Source organism: Hyposmocoma kahamanoa, unplaced genomic scaffold (assembly GCF_003589595.1).
Source record: "Hyposmocoma kahamanoa isolate Upper Pololo Valley unplaced genomic scaffold, ASM358959v1 116, whole genome shotgun sequence".
NCBI lineage: Eukaryota > Metazoa > Arthropoda > Insecta > Lepidoptera > Cosmopterigidae > Hyposmocoma > Hyposmocoma kahamanoa.
In genome coordinates this window covers 2652606-2665339 of record NW_020653391.1, presented here as the reverse complement: position 1 = coordinate 2665339, position 12734 = coordinate 2652606, and the positions used below count along the sequence as shown (strand labels likewise).

At 37.5% G+C, this 12734-nt stretch overlaps 1 protein-coding gene and 1 non-coding gene across 2 annotated transcripts in view; one reads left to right on the top strand and one right to left on the bottom strand.

The window, feature by feature from the left end:
• Nucleotides 1–12734, bottom strand: part of LOC113239771 — a 255869-nt gene that overhangs the window by 74401 nt on the left and 168734 nt on the right. The window lies entirely within an intron of this gene.
• Nucleotides 5815–5886, top strand: Trnat-ggu. The gene has a single exon. It is a non-coding gene; the product is annotated as a tRNA-Thr (tRNA).

Sequence of the window (12734 nt, the reverse complement as noted above, 5' to 3'; positions counted from 1 at the left end):
ATTAATAATCTTTATTCGATCTGTCTGTACCATTGTAGGACATTCAGAAGTCGTCTTCTCTCGTCCGAGGTTTAGTCAGGACTGATCTCGTTGTATTCGCATAAAAAAGTCGGCCTAAATTTGAATTTCAGTCTGTCTTTTTTGCCAGTCAGTTCGCCTGTCATCCATAAAGGCTGGATACGACCTCTCTTCTTCTCCTGTGTCAAAACACTGATACTAGAATCAGGAGCAGACTTCAAGTCTATCCTTACAGACGGCTAGTAATATGTATATCACTTGGTTTAATAAGGCCAAATCGTTTAACTGCCTTCGCGACTGAACGGTTACCACACTGGACTGGCACGCAGAGGTCCCAGGTTCGATTCCCGGGCCGGGAGAAATATTTATATGGTCTACATTTATTTCTCACGTGAGTTTGGGTTAATAATTTGGTGGGTTAGTAATTTCGTTCGTAGAGACTTTAATCTAATCTCTGAAAAGAGGTCATAATGCAGACAATACAGTAATTTTCTATTGTTTTGAATGCGATGATAGATCAGTTGATAATAGATAAAACATCATTCAGTAACGCATAGTTTTACAAATTTCTCTATTATTCAACCGGCACCATGAAAAGTAGCCGTTTTTGGTCACCCTGACAATTTCAAATGAACATTAAGTATCTTCGAACCAAACAACTTATTTATTTAATTTTTTTTACGTAATAGGTACCATACTATAATTTATTTATTTATTTTTATTTATTTATTTATTTATTTATTCATGGAAAACCAACAGCTATGATACATGTATTAAAAACTTTAAAAAAACTTAAAAATAATTGTATCTTATTACAAATGGCGGATTAAATCCCATAAGGTGGTCTCTAACAGTCTAAAAATACGAGTTAAGCAATCCCGCTGAGGCACGTATAGTATTTTTCTCAAACAATGTGAGGAAATGAAATAAAAAATTAGGGGATGAATCGGGTTAAATGAATTTCACCCACTTTCCGTTAGCCGATTTCAATAAAACTTGGCACATAGATGTAATTCCAATGAAAATAAAATGTTATGGTGACATGGACCTGATCTGAATACGGATATGGCAGACAGATGAGAGGAACTCCTCGTCAAAATATATAAGAGAATTTTAATAACTCTTCTAACTCTTGACTAAGTTCGTCCGTAGAATCTGCAAACCTCACTTCTGAAAAGTTGTCATTTTGCAGATTCTTTCTCTCAGACGAGAGAAGACGACTTCTCCTGAATGTCCTACAATGGTACAGACAGACCGTATAAAGATATTAATTTTAATGTAAACGTGAAAAAAGACGTGGTGACTTAAACTGAAACTGAAATCAGCGCTATAGGTAGGTTGCTCAGGTACGCTGAGCAATTTACACTTATTATTTACATTTACATTTATTTATTTACTCATTTACATTTATTATTACTCGTATTATTATTGTGTGTTTAATGTGATGTTGTGAGATTATCAAATTTGCATTTGAGTGCAAATTACTTTTCTTTGTCTATTTGTTGTATTATGCTACCACAATAAAGTTTCCTTATTCCTATTCTTATTATTCTTACTTATCGCTTCTTAAACAGAGGCCGTGAATTCTGAGTTTCTCGGAATTTATGCGTGATACAGCAGTCATGCGCAATTGCTCAATTGCGTTGTTGTTCGTGTAAGGGTCGACGCACAAAACTGCGAGTCGGTGCGATGCGAATGCACTGCTGTTATTGATAAGAAAGTATAGGAATAATACACAAAGAAGATTAACATCGCAGGAATGCGCGATGCGAAGCAATTCGCAAATTCTTGCAATGCTTCATGCGAGCTCGTAAATTTCTGCGACGCGACGTCGCATCGCAGTTTTGTGTATCGACCCTTAAGACGTTGGAAGGAAATGGGTAAGACGCAATCGCGCACTCCAAATACGAGCCAGTTTCACGCGGTCTATCCTGCGCTGTTAGCCTTTACACAGACGCTTTTTCCGTTGAAACAAAAACGAACACGAGCAATCACGCCAGAAAGAACGTTAACTTAAAAAATTTCAAACAGGTAATCGCACAAGATTGCGCGTGCAGGCTTTCCCGTGCGCAACTGGGGGCTATTTAATTTGGAATTTACAATGAGCTTACACACACACACAACTCTCTCTCTCTCTCTCTCTCTCTCTCTCACACACACGCACACACACATACACAAACACACAGATAAACACACGTATAGTTTACAAACTTTCAAATTGTATTGTTAGTTAGTTCATACATTTAAATTTTGTTTTCTTTTTCATTATTGTATAACCTTAACCATACACTTAATTTTAACCTCTACAATCATAAAGAGAAAAAGAAAGTTGTCTGTGGTGAGAGACCTGGTAACCTTAATTACAAGCTTCTGCTTACTTTAGGTACCAGTCCTTTGCAAACATAATATAAACACAATTTTTGTCTAACTTACTTTGGTTCATGTTCAGTTGTTATGTTTGTGGAGAGAAATAAATAGGTACATAAATACATTATTATAGCTTATCGGTGAACTAAAACATTGTGTCAAAGAATGTTCACAAGCTTCGGAGAACGTGAGAAGTCCCCAAACCCGCATTAGGCAGCGTGGCGGACTGTAGTCTAAACATTAGATGTAGTCTAAACAAACAAGAGAGGAGACTCGTGCCCATTAGTAGGACTTATAATTGGGTAGATAATAATGACAATGAAAAACGTGAAAGTAACCACACTCGCTGTAAAACTAACTGATGATACAAAATCAAGCATAACAGTTATATTTATATTACAGAAAATATTGATGCCAGTATCACCGTTACCAAACTGTTAATGAACAATTTGTAAAGTAAACACAAACTAAGTAAGTAAGTAAAGTAAAGTAAATTAAGTAACTTGTTACTGAATCTTATTTATCTGTAAATTATCTACCTATTTTCTGTAAATCTGAATTTCCAAACAGATTTTGCTAATAATGTAACGAGCTCAACCGGCACTATTTTATCAAAAAAGTATACAAAATAAACCTACAAGGCTGGTTCCAGAGCTGTGTGGATTTAACTTCGGACCGTACGCGCGGAACACCGGAGCGGTATGTCTCAGAGTGACGAGAGTAGAGGCAAAGCGCCTTAAATCTTTGCAATACCGAGTTCTGAGTGACTGCATCTGTTATGAATAGGCGTGTCTCTTACCACCAGGTGCACGACTTGTTCGTTCCGTCACTTGGTATATAAAAAATACAATAAATGTATACGAAATACATAGGTACATAAGAAATCGTTCCACTCGCAATCGCTAAGTCTCAAGTCGTGTATAGCGAGCGCGACATGCCGTGACATGATTGTATACTACACAATGCTCTGAAGTTCTTTGTAGCAACTTCTACGTTAGTATATACAAACAACGGCACGTCTCTCTTCTACAAAAAAAACCTACTTAAAGAAATTGAATCTTATATATTAGGGGTTAAAGTATGAAATTGCCGTTTTATTGCAATAGGTTCTTTGAATTTTCATAGAATCTTCATGGTTTGAGGTTTTCGAATGAAACTTTTTTCAAACGGTTTGTGATTTTTTTTTTTTAATTTGAAACATTTGAATATCGACTTTCAATTGTTTTTGTTATTCAATTTAGACAAGAAAGATGGATACTGCGCAAATTCGAGTGATTTTTGAATACGAGTTCCGACGCGGAACTAACGCGGCAGAAACAGCCCGCAATATCAATGCTGCGTTTGGAGAGGGGTCTACTAATGAACGCACCGTGCGATTTTGGTTTAAACGCTTTCGTGATGGAAATTTCGACTTAAAGAACGAGCCACGAGGAAGACCGCCCAGGTGAGGCCCACACAGGTGAATAACGATGAATTAAGAGAGATAGTGGAAGCCGATCCTAGTCAAACTACCCAGGAATTAGCGGCATGGTTTAACGTTACCTTACCCACAATATTGACTCACTTGCGTCAAAGCAATAAAATAAAAAAATACGAAAAATGGGTGCCTCATGATTTGACTGATCTGCAGAAAGAAACGCGTGTTGAAACTTGTGTTGCCTTGTTGAACCGGTACAGAAATGAAGGAATATTGGATCGAATTGTAACATGTGATGAAAAGTGGATTCTTTATGATAACCGGAAAAGAAAAATGCAATGGCTGACCCCAGGTCAAATGCCACAACAGTGTCCTAAAGCAAAACTTACCAATAAAAAGGTAATGGTAACTGTTTGGTGGTCTCAGCATGGTGTTATTCACTATAGTTTTCTCCGATCTGGTCAAGCAATAACGGCAGATGTCTATTGTGCCGAACTCCGAACCATGTTGACAAAACTAGCAGTAAAACAGCCCCGACTCATGAATCGATCTTCACCATTATTGCTCCACGACAACGCGAGACCTCACACAGCACGAGAAACCATTTTGACCCTTCAGGAACTGCAGTTAGAAACCATTCGTCATCCTCCGTATTCACCAGACCTTGCTCCAACGGACTACCATTTTTTTCGTGATTTGGACAATTATCTACGTGACAAGAAGTTTTCTTCCCAGGAGGCAGTACAAAATGCTTTCACACAGTTTGTGCAGTCTAGATCGTCGGAGTTCTATCGCAAAGGCATTAATAACCTTCCCATTAGATGGCAGCAATGTATAGATAATAATGGCAACTATTTTGATTAAATAAATTTGTTAAAAATTTAAAAAATAAACAATTTAGATTTTCAGTACAAAATCGGCAATTTCATACTTTAACCCCTATTATTATACAGGGTTATTTTTAAAATACTAACAACCTGTCAGGAATATGTGGCTCACATCATAAACAACAACTGTTGTTCCATGACTTAATAAGTCATCAGATTTTAATTTCATACAAAAATTAACAGATTTAAGTAGATCACTCTAAACGGTAATAACTCTGTGCAGGACGGGGGTGGCAGTCGGCGCAAAGGACGATTGCACGTTAAACTTATTCTACCAAATATAGATCTATTAAGTCTCAGGTAGTACAACAAAAAGGTAAAAGCGTAGATTTTAAGGCTTTCGTGGTTATTCACTAAATTATTATCACTAATTTCAAGTTTCTTACCACGGTATGACTTCTTTCTATTTTCTCTCTTACGCAAGAGGGTAGACTGATATGTCTGCTCTTAAAGCTGTCATCTGCCGCCGTCCAGTCAACCCGTGACCATGGAGCGTGCAACCGTTCCGAAATATCGGGAAAATATAAAGAAGTCATACCGTGGTAAAAAGCCTGAAATTAGTGATAATCATTTACGTAAAAGTATATTTTTGGTAAATTTATTACGTTTTGTAAAAAGTCAAGGAACAAAAGTTGTTGTTTATTATATTAGTAATATAATCCTGCGACGTTATTAGTGTTTATGTATATGTATAAACCTGTATGGTATTTTTGCAATACTTCTAGGATTGCAATAAGTTCATCGTTTCTTTCAACGCTAATGAAAATAACTTAGAATTTTGACGAAAATGACTAGGTATATGCTGGCAACCCCAACAATAAATATCAATAAATCCAGTATTAAAAATTATAAGAAAGTGGTGAAATAATTTCACGAAAAAGCATTTGAATATCATGGCAATAAAACATCGTGACAGTCAATAAACGTCATATTACAATTATTAAAGCGACATCTCTAGTCAGCCGCTGGTAGCTGTAAAGGTATATAAGGTTATAAAAGGTAGAAAGGTGAAGAAAAAACTTTCAGACATTTCTCACAGAAGGGGCTACGGCAAAAAAGTCGTTAAAAAACCAAAAACAAAGATCTGCAACAAGCACATAGAAAGATTTGTTGGTTCTGCTGATTCGCTCCGTAGCTTAGTTGGGAGAGCGTCGGCCTGGTAAGCTGAAGATGCTGGTTCGAATCCAGCCGGATCGAATGATTTTTTCCCTGTATTTGATGCTCTAAACATGTGCGTCATTACACAGCAGAATAAACAAGTTTACTGGCAAGCCTACACATATTATGATATTGAATACCTACTAAGTCATAACATGCCGTGAAAGATATTTTAAGGGAGGTGAAGAACTGCAAAATTAAAGGTGTGAAGATAATTATAAGAAGTAAACAATATTTATACATACAAAAAAGAATATGAAATTGTAGGAGTGTACTTAGTAAGATTAGTGATGTAATGCGCAGGTGAAGACAAGAGAAGATGGAGACACGGAGTTGGAGGCTTTGCCCTTCAAGAGGTGCAGTAAGGACAGAGGTGCAGTACCCGAGAGCAGCGAGGTTATTGGCAAGAGAGCATGAAACAGTGTTACTGGTGCAGCAGCAGGTAAAGAGGCCAGTTGTATTCTGGGGTGGCTTTTGCAGTATCCAGAGCGTCATCTTCAGCAGTTCTGATTTTGCGTCTCATGCACATATCCCTTACATATTAAATCCCATATCAGGGTGAGATGACTGCCCCCATAGCAAGACCGTAAAGATGACAGGTTACGCAAGAAGCTTCGTATTTTCATATCAGTTGAAGTCCATCAGTCTCTGAGTTAAGCTCTTGAATGGCTCAACTGTTCGCAACGCAACAAAATTCTAATTGGGAACTTTCAATCTGAATTAAAGGGCTAAGAATGTGGACGACCAAGACCAAAAACGGTCGTTCTACCTATCGGTCGAATATCGAACGAAAGAGAGACTACTTTATAGGATAGTCCATGGAAAAATAGAATATTGTAGGAGAATAACAAATCTATCTCTTAACGTCAACAATTAAAAATATCGAAATTTATATGTCGAGACAGTGAAATTATGACTAAATGCTATGAATAAACAATAATGACTAAATGCAACTGGAAAAAGTGGACACTAGAGTTCAGGGAAATTCTCAGTGCAGGCAGGTCGCGAAATCAGACCTGAAAAGTGAATCAGTCAACGTCAGAAGACAATGGCTAATAGAGGATAATTTAAGTGTTTAAAATGGTCCATTCAATACCTCCATGGCAGCTCGCCGCGTAGGCAGGAGACTGCTCACACACTAGGTATACTGCGTATGGCCCACGTATGGAATCTCGCAGAATAATTGCAGGATTGCAGGATGGCTTGCACGCTGCGACTACATTCATAATCCAACATTACGCGGCGGACGACAAGGCGGACTGCAATGCAGGACAATGAATGCCCCCTTTTAGGTATTTATAATACAGTAAATACTCGTTTTTTTTTAAGCAAACGGGCTTGCTCTAGATCACTACGTAGATTTGGAGCAAAAATAGGGGTTACGATGGAACGAGCTCACCCAGAAGATGCCTATTGCATATATGCGTGGGCTGTGCGTATAATAAAAGATGAAACTCGCTTAGTGCGCCTGAAGTGAACATCGTCCAAATAGAAATGATATCCCGCCTTACGTCTGGATGTCGATGGTTAAAAGGGAACGGGCGGATTGATCTGATAAAGCTCATGGCTCTCACCGAAGTATATATCAGTTTTAACTTTCAGGAATCCGGAAAAGTAAAGACGTTTCCTTGCAACATATGATGAAAGAGATGAAGTTGATAAGGAGTTCGTGGTTTCACACAAGAAAAGTAGAATAAGAAATTCTAAATCGAAATATACGGGGTTATTTTTAAAATACTAATAACCTTGCAGGATTATATATCATGAACAACATAAACAACAACTTTTATTAATTCGGCAGTTTACTTTCACGTAGAAACAAATAGATTTAAGTAGATCCCTCTAAATGGTAATAACTCTGTGCAGGACGGGGAGCATCGAGTATATAACCAGAAATAGAGATGAATTAAGGGCCAAATATTCCTGGTAACACATTAGCGATACAGCTCTTATAAATATCAACTCGCGTTTGCACTGAAATATAGACAGCGCCAACGACTGACCTGTGTGTACGTCTCCATATACTCCAAAAATATTCTATATTTATTGTAATAAAGATAATATCTCTATCGGTGGTGTTGGAAAAACAACAAAACATCTAATTACAAAACAAACGGAATCACATTTCATCGGTAATTGAATATTAAATATGTAATTTTGCAATTTTCGTCCATTATAGCAAAGCTCAAATTAACTGGTCGATTTGGAGTGAAACAGTTGACGACACCCACTGACGACACCCGTCAGTTGTGTCAACTAGCCAATCGGAGCGCAGTTGTCACAGTAATGATATGGCAGAATAGTTTTCAAACAAATTAAATTACATTTCGGATCTGTTTCTGGTTATATATACTCGATGAGTCATTATAACTACCCGAATAAATATGTCAAAGTGACAATACACTTGACGGGTGTCGTCAATTGTTTCACTTCAAATCGACCAGTTTAACTTGAGCTATAATGGCCGAAAATTGAATAATTACATATTTAATTACCAATGAAGTGTCGTTCCGTTTGTTTTGTAATTAGATGTTTCGCTGTTTTTCCCCACACCACCGAATCGAACAGCCCACCATAGTTAGAGATATTATCTTTATTACAATAAATACACAATATTTTTGGAATATACGGAGACGTACACACAGGTCAGTTGTTGGCGCTGTACCATTTCAGCTTTCTAATTTGTGATTTCAGTGCAAACGAGAGTTGATATTTAAAAGTGATTAATGGCTCATTTGCCGAATGAATTGCCAGAGATAGATGAACTTTATTTCGTCTCTATTTCTGGTTATATACTCGATGAAATGAATATATGGCGTTTCTAATCATAACCAACGTAATCGGCATTTTAGATAAACCGAATTATTAACATTATCTGGGATCAGCGAAACTAGATCTACAACCCCCTATAAGCGGTTATTTTATATCTTGTTTACTTCTAGTTTTATTGCTGTTAACAGATTGCCTACATGTTTGCAGTTAATGCGTGAAGTCGTAATCAATTTCAAGCAGCCGAGACCTCGCAGTCTATCTCGGCTGCACGAAGTCAATTTCAACTGCATGCAGTTGATGCGTGAACTCGTTATCAATTTCATGCAATCGAGGTCTCAGATATCATTTCACGCATTAATTGGATGCAGTCGAGGTCTCGACTACATGAAGTTGATTACGACTTCACGCATTAACTGCAAACATGAAGTCAATCTGTTAGCAGTCTGTGTCAATAATTCGAAAGTTACCGAACTGCAAATGCGTTAGTTATGACGAGGAAGGCAGTATAGTAAGTAGTTAATGAACTTAACCTTCGTTAACCTTCGTAACCTTCGTTAACCTTCGGTTTTATTTTACCATAGCTGGGTAAGAATAATATATTTTCTTATAATACCAAGTGACGGAACGAACTAGTCGTACACATGGTGGTAAGCGACACGCCTATCCATAACAGTTGCAGTGCCACTCAGAACTTTAAATCTCAAAGATCTATCTTAGGGTCACTGCCCCCCTGAGACATACGTTGACATCCTATGTGTCCCGTAATTTCACCAGCACCCTTACCCTTCCAAATTGGAACGCAATAATGCTCACATTACTGCTTAGCAGCAGAAATAGGGAAGGTGGCAGTACTTCCCTGGACGAACTCTTTCACAAAAACCTCTACTGCTGCTAAATATGCCAAACATACAACTTATCTGGTCTCTAACTTGGAAATTCCCTATACTCTGATTACCACAGCAAAGATCAGAACCAATTTAAAAAGTTCGTTCATCAAATTGGTCCTATTGGAAATCGAATACGGGACCTTCTCATCCATTGCCCACAGTGCCAAACCGTTGGGCCACTGAGGTCATCAAAATAAAATTCTTACTTTGGCCAATGGGGAGCGGTCATAAAGCAACCAATAGCCATCAATATTTCAACAATGTAGTAATCAATCCTATTGCTGCAATGGCTCTTTTATAGCCTCTTTACACAGCCACTGATCTTTAAGAGGATCCAATGTGACCTTTGAATAACTCTTTGATGCCTATATCGAGATATTAGGTTTTCGCCATTGTTGCACATTGGTAATGAAACTATTTTTTCGGATATAAATCACGTGTTTGTTATTTCAAACAAACCAACGTTTCGCGATCTTTACAGAAAAAAAAAATTGTAGAGCCCCTTGCGAAAGAGTTTGTCCAGTAGGGCTAGCACAACAGAGTGCGACTAGCGCGAGATACTGCTGTTCTCGCATGAGATCCCGAGTTTTATGTCGCTCTAACTCAAGTCGCGCCCTGACGTGCTAACCCTACAGGGAAGTACTGCCATCTTAAGTACTTATTTATATTGCGTATGTTGCGTTGCGTGATTTGTATGTGTATTGGAATTATATTCATTACGTAATCTACCAATAAATATTTTGCATTTACAAATTTAAAATGTCAATAAACATTTTTATTAATACAATTATTTAAAAATATGAAATCACTTAACAGGATTTAAAAATCATCCATAGGGTAAAACGTTTGATTAACAATTTTTTTTTTTAATGAAACGGCATAGGGGAAATCCAAACCCATATGAGATACAGGGAAACTGTCTTGGAAACATTAAGTCTTTTTTTATGAAAACAATTTTGGCATACTCAATTTCTTGGACAAGCGTGAGTTGCCAATGACAAAATGAATAATTGGTAATTTATATGAAAAAACTTTTTATTAAATTTGAGCAACTTCTGCTGTCCCCATTTTTTCTTCCAATACAATGAAATGGTCTTTACTCGAAACTGAGTTGATCACTACTAGAAAAAAGTAATAATTTCTTTTATTTTTTATGAACAACTCACACTTGATAGTTTTCACAGAAAGAAGACAGTTTCTCTGTATTTCTTATAATTTCGGGTTTCTCCATACTGTCCCTGTTAAAAAAGACACACTGTATGCATAATAATATTTCTTTTAAATGTCACAAGTACCGAGTTCTTAGGTTTTCGCGATTGGTACACTTAAGAAAAGAAACTATTAACTGCCTCCGTGGCCGAACGGTTACCATACCGGACTGCCACGCAGAGGCCCCAGGTTCGATTCCCGGGCCGGGAGAAGTATTTGTATGGCCTACATTTATTTCTCTCGTGAGTTTGGGTGTAATTTGTGGTTGTCTATGTGTGTGTCCATTGCACCCGCGACACAGGGTTTCCCTAGTGCGGGGCTATGTTGAGTGTGAGTGTGTGCGTTATTTTTTTTCCGGATTTATATCGTATATGTGCCCTTTACAGGTAAATTTACCTGCCTTTACATACGCGATTTAAATCCGGTAAAATAGTTTCATTTCCTATGTCACAATATCCTTAATATTTCTTAAGTCAGATGGCAGTTAAGTATATATTTTTTTACTCATTACTATAAAACGTTACTTCTATGGGCAGATTTTCCGCCTACGCTGTTAAGTTGATTATTTATACATTTTCTATACTTATACACTTGTTTGCTAAGTCACCACTTCCCATAATTACGTGAGCTCTTTGACGCTATAAATCACCATACTGGAAATGCTTTAGTTCGTGAAAATACGAATCGGGCTATTCTACAACGACGTTTCAGCGTTATTAAATACTAAATGGTGTTCCGCAAGGGCGCAGCGAATTGCAGTGGAGATTTCCGTAAAAATTCAAAGCAAAAGGTTAGTTTCGTTTTCACATACCGCGGTGAGATCCACATGCGATCTACGTCAAAAGTGTCTTTATCTATCTCATTCATGAAAAACATTTCAATTAGCCTATACATACTATAATCCCATGTAGGCTGTAGTTCCCACCCAGGTTCAATGCATATTGCGAACTTCATACTGTACGAGCATGCTTCTACGTTTTTATGCATTTTAAGTTACTTTTCTGCCAAAAGACGTCCACTGCTGAGCATAGACTTTACCACCTCAGTCAACCGTCCCCAAGGGATCTGTAAAGGGCCCGAAACGCTGGTTGGTTTGAAAAAACAAATATACGCGATTTAAATCCGGAAAAATAGTTTCATTTCCTCTGTGTAATAATGGCGAAAATCTAAGAACTCGATAATTATTTCAGGATAAAATATCTAACTATCGGCTGTTTGCCGACGGATCTGTGTTAAATTTTCTCCGCCTGTTCTTATTTTTAACCGAGTTCAAAAAGAAGTAAGTTCTCAATTTGGCTGTATGTTTTTTTTTGTATATATATTACGTGAGAACTCCGGTATTTTTCAACCGATTTTCATGATTCTTTTTTTTGTAGGAAAAAGGGTACCTCCACAGTGGTCCCATTTCATTTTGGAGAAAATCATCCACCTCTAAGGGTGGCTGTTCACGCATGAAGATTCATTTTTATGAATGGCGCCTAAATTTTATTATAAGGAGCAGTTATTTTAATGGTTAATTTTGCTATTCTCCAATTCAAGGCGTTTTTCTCCCTCAATATAATTTGAGTAGTAAGAACCGATTTTTGACGTAATTCCACGTACCTACTTTTGAGGTCGGTTTTTTTAGTACTCTGTAGTAAGATTATGTTCGTATTAATTTACAGCGCGCAGTTACGGGACGCCAGAGGCGACCCCCCACACCTCACCCCACCTCAACGCGAGTCTACATTTTACTAAACTCGCGTTGAAATACTTCACCTTAAGACCAAGGGTTTTGTCGGTGGAGTAATCGCCAGTCTCTGTTCAGCGCCCTAACTTTGATTTCCTAATAAAACTACTAATTTTTCTCCATAATAATCAAACAAGTCGCAACTAATTAATAACTTTCACATCGAAAGTAAACAATGTAACCGGGTACATTCACCCTTCTCAAACATACCTATATAAATACTAAGGGTGTAATCTCCCCTTGGTGGTGTCTTGTGTCAGTGGGTCAGTGCGGCGGCACGCGATGAAATA